The following is a 4,648-nucleotide window of genomic DNA, read 5'->3' as shown; positions in this document are numbered from 1 at the left end:
AAAGACCGGCTGTTGGACATCTTAAACAGGAGGAAATTAAAGTTTATTGGTCATGTAATGAGAAGTAAAAGTATTGAGAAAAACTTGCTGACAGGGATGGTGATAGGAAACAGAGGAAGAGGCAAACCGAAGACAAGACTGAGCGATAATATCAAAGATATTTGCGGGCTGTCGATGGTACAAGTGGTAAGAAAAGCGTAAGATCGAATTTAGTGGCGAAGGATGGTGGAGAGGTCCACGGCTGCTCAAACATGAGCATACCGTTGTTGATGATGTACATATATATCTTTGTGTATATATATATGTAGTTAGAGAAGCAAGCGAAAAGGCTGGTTTGTTTTTTAATGCCAAGAAAACTAAGATCGTGAAGATTCAATGATAACCGGGAATGAACGATGATGAACATGTTACAATCAATGGAGTGGTTGTGGAAAATGTGAGAGTTCACTTATCTTGGAGCTGTTTTAACTAATACATATGATGATTCAATGGAGATAAAATGAAGAATTACCATTGCCAAAAAACGCCACAGTTGCTCTCAATAACATCTGGAAAGATCGAAGCATTACCTTACGGACAAAGCTGAGGTTATTGAACTCATTAGTTTTCCCAATTGCATCATATGGTTCTGAGTGTTGGGTGCTGAAGAAGATAGACAAGAAAAAGGTCAATAGTTTTGAAATGTGGTGTTACAGACGAGTACTACATATTAACTGGACAGAAAAGAAAAGAATGATGAAGTGCTGAGAAAAATACATATCATGATTCACTGGAGATAAAATGAAGAATTACCTTTGCCAAAAAACGCCACAGTTGCTCTCAATAACATCTGGAAAGACTGAAGCATTACCTTACAGACAAAGCTGAGGTTATTGAACTCATTAGTTTTCCCAATTGCGTCATATGGTTCTGAGTGTTGGGTGCTGAAGATAGACAAGAAAAAGGTCAATAGTTTTGAAATGTGGTGTTACAGACGAGTACTACATATTAACTGGACAGAAAAGAAAACAAATGATGAAGTGCTGAGAAAAATAAATTGTAAAGACCGGCTGTTGGACATCTTGAACAAAAGAAAACTAAAGTTTATTGGTCATGTGATGAGAAGTAAAAGTATTGAGAAAAACTTGCTGACAGGGATGGTGATAGGAAACAGAGGAAGAGGCAAACCGAAGACAAGACTAAGCGACAACATCAAAGATATTTGCGGGCTGTCGATGGTTCAAGTGGAAAGAAAAGCGCAAGATCGAGTCAAGTGGCGAAGGATGGTGGAGAGGTCCACGGCTGCTCAAACATGAGCATACCGTTATTGATGATGATATATATATGATTATGTACGTATGAGTGATTACCTAAATAGGTAACACCGGCACTCTCCGTGGAAAGTAACTGGGGATCCTACCACGTACTCACTCTATGAGCATCACAACATGAAAACTACAATTAAGTATCATGCTGTGACCACAGCGGCTCAAACATGAACCAACTGTTAAAAAAAAAAAAAAAAATATATATATATATTTATATATATACATACATATATATATATATATGTATGTATGTATATGGGGGTCGCGGTGGCCGAATGGTTAGAGCGTCGGACTCAAGACTGTCACGACAGCAATCTGAGTTCGAGGGTTCGAGTCACCGGCCGGCGCGTTGTCTCCCTTGGGCAAGGAACTTCACCTCGATTGCCTGCCTAGCCACTGGGTGGCCAAGCCAGCTCAAGTCAGTGCCGGGTGGATAGAGGTGGTGACTCGATAAAAAACACCAGGCGGAAGGCAATGGCAAACCACCGCTCTAAATTGCTAAGAAAAAAATCATGGAAGCCCATGATCGTCAAGGCCGCGGTGGCCGAATGGTTGGAGCGTCGGACTCAAGACTGTCACGACGGCAATCTGAATTCGAGGGTTCGAGTCACCGACCGCCGCGTTGTTCCCTTAGGCAAAGGAACTTCACCTCGATTGCCTACCTAGCCACTGGGTGGCCAAGCCAGCCCAAGTCAGTGCTGGTCCCAAGCCCGGATAAATAGAGAGAATGATTACCTAAAAAAGGTACCACCGGCACTCTCCGTGGAGGGGAACTGGGGACCCTGCCACGTGCTCACTCCGGGAGCATCTACAGAATTTTGAAGGAACTGTGGATGTTGGAGGATACAAAATATCAAATCTGAGGTGCGCCGATGATATAGTTTTGATTGCCAGCAGTATCACTGAACTACAACAACTACTAGATAAAGTTGGAGAAGCAAGCGAAAAGGCTGGCTTGTTTCTTAATGCCAAGAAAACTAAGATCATGAAGATTCAAAGATAACCGGCAATGAACAATGGTGAGCATGTTGCAGTCAGTGGAATGATTGTGGAGGGTGTGAGGGAGTTCACTTATCTTGGAGCTGTTTTAGCTGATACATATGATGATTCACCGGAGATGGAAAGAAGAATTACCATTGCCAAAGGCGCCACAGTTGCTCTCAATAGCATCTGGAGGGACCGAAGCATTGCCTTGCGGACGGAGCTGAGGTTGTTGAGCTCATTAGTTTTCCCAATTGCATCGTGTGGTTCTGGGTGTTGGGTGTTGAAGTGGATGGACGGGAGAGGGATCAATGGTTTTAAGGTGTGGTGTTGCAGACGAGTGCTGCGTGTTAGCTGGACGGAGAGGAAGACGAATGATGAGATGCTGAGAAAAATAAATTGTGGGGACCGACTGTTGGACATCTTGAACAGGAGGAAATTGAGGTTTATTGGTCATGTGATGAGAAGTGGAAGTATTGAGAAAAACTTGCTGACAGGGATGGTGATAGGAAACAGAGGAAGAGGCAAACCGAAGACAAGACTGAGCGACAATATCAAAGATATTTGCGGGCTGTCGATGGTATAAGTGGAAAGAAAATCGTAAGATCGAGTTTAGTGGGCGAAGGATGGTGGAGAGGTCCACGGCTGCTCAAACATGAGCATACCGTTATTGATTGATGTATATATATATATGTATGTATGTATGTATGATATATGTATGTATGTATATATATGTGTATATATATATATATATATATATATATATATATATATATATATATATATATGGGCCAGGGGACCGCAATAAGGCCCCATATTACTCGGATCTACCATTCGTCAAGTAGAGCTAAAACAAACTTAATTAATTGGACACGATGACATTATAAAACACTATAAAATTGTCGCTCTCGTTAACTGCCGTCAGGACCGTTATATCAAGTTGGCATTCCTTAGAATTCGAAGCTACAATATATTGCCTTCCCCTGGGGCCAAAAGAGGAGTTGCTGTGTCCGTACACATGCACCTGTAGACACACCAACTCTACGAACACGCATAGGTGTGTGTGTGTGTGTGTGTGTGTGTGTGTGTGTGTGTGTGTGTGTGTGTGTGTGGTGTGTGGTGTGCGTGTGCGTGTGGTGCGTGTGCGTGTGGTGCGTGTGCGTGTGCGTGTGGTGCGTGTGCGTGTGGTGCGTGTGCGTGTGGTGTGTGTGTGTGTGGTGGTGTGTGTGTGTGGTGGTGTGTGTGTGTGTGGTGTGTGTGTGTGTGTGTGTGTGTGTGGTGTGTGTGTGGTGGTGTGTGGTGTGGTGTGTGTGTGTGGTGTGGTGTTTGTGTGTGGTGTGGTGTTTGTGTGTGGTGTGGTGTGGTGTGTGTGTGGTGTGTGTGTGTGTGTGTGTGTGGTGGTGTGGGTGTGTGTGTGGTGGTGGTGTGGTGTGTGTGTGTGGTGTGGTGTGTGTGTGTGTGTGTGTGTGTGTGGTGTGTGTGGGGTGGGTGGGTGGTGGTGGTGGGGTGGGTGGGTGGTGGTGATGGGTGTGTGTGGTGGGTGTGGTGGTGTGGTGTGTGGTGTGGTGTGGTCTGTTGGTGTGTGGGTGTGTGTGGGGTGTGGTATGTGTGTGATGTGTGTGTGTTGTGTTTTGTGTGGTGTGTGTGTTGTGTTTTGTATGGTATGTTTTGTGTTGTGTTTTGTGTGGTATGTGTGTGTAGTGTGTGTGTATGTGTGTGGTGTGTATGTGTGTGGTGTGTATGTGTGTGGTGTGTGCGTGTGCGGGTGGGCGCGTGTTTGTATGTATATATTTATCTCTTTCCCACTCTGCATGGTAAATATAACAATCTAATTTCACATCTTTAATGTTCAATAGTGACAACACTTACCTTGCAGTATAAAAGTCTACACTGTTCCTTCTAAATTTCTGGGAAGTCACTCAGTAAAAGACATCAACGCGTGTTTAAAAACTTCTAACTTCACTCAAGCATCGAATGGAAATAAAAAATTATCTGTATGAAAAACTACACTCATAATTAAAATCGCAGGTCTATATTAATAAAATATAGCAGCAAGTAAAATACGCGACGGAGGGTGATATGCGAATGCGGAGACATCAACGAGTCGCAGTCAACTGATTGTGTTTTGGTCAAAATAGTCGGCATCACCAGGTAGAAACTCTTGCCGTCGCGCCATCACTTTCAATTCTGCTCAAATTCAACGGCGTATATCGAAATATTTAGGTATTCTGTGCTATGGTTGCTAAGATATATTCGCAGAAAATTCATCTTTTCATAATTTCAAAGAATGATTTCAGTATTCGAATGCGAAAAAGCGAAGTATTTTATGTCACTTGGTAACTTTTCCAGGACCATCGGAA

The 4,648-nt window shown here is 43.3% G+C and overlaps 1 protein-coding gene across 1 annotated transcript in view; it reads right to left on the bottom strand.

Annotated features, from left to right (window-relative positions):
- The window catches only part of LOC119575132 (high-affinity choline transporter 1-like), a 35,055-nt gene extending 30,669 nt beyond the window's left edge, over positions 1-4,386 (bottom strand). Inside the window, exon 1 of the mRNA XM_037922564.1 lies at positions 4,158-4,386. The gene's annotated coding sequence lies outside the window, so the exon portion shown is untranslated. The remainder of the gene's footprint in view (positions 1-4,157) is intronic.
- Positions 4,387-4,648: the final 262 nt, after the last annotated feature.

The sequence above is a fragment of the Penaeus monodon genome, chromosome 7 (assembly GCF_015228065.2).
Source record: "Penaeus monodon isolate SGIC_2016 chromosome 7, NSTDA_Pmon_1, whole genome shotgun sequence".
NCBI lineage: Eukaryota > Metazoa > Arthropoda > Malacostraca > Decapoda > Penaeidae > Penaeus > Penaeus monodon.
Note: the sequence above shows the minus strand (reverse complement) of the source record. Positions and strands in the feature narration are given on the sequence as shown.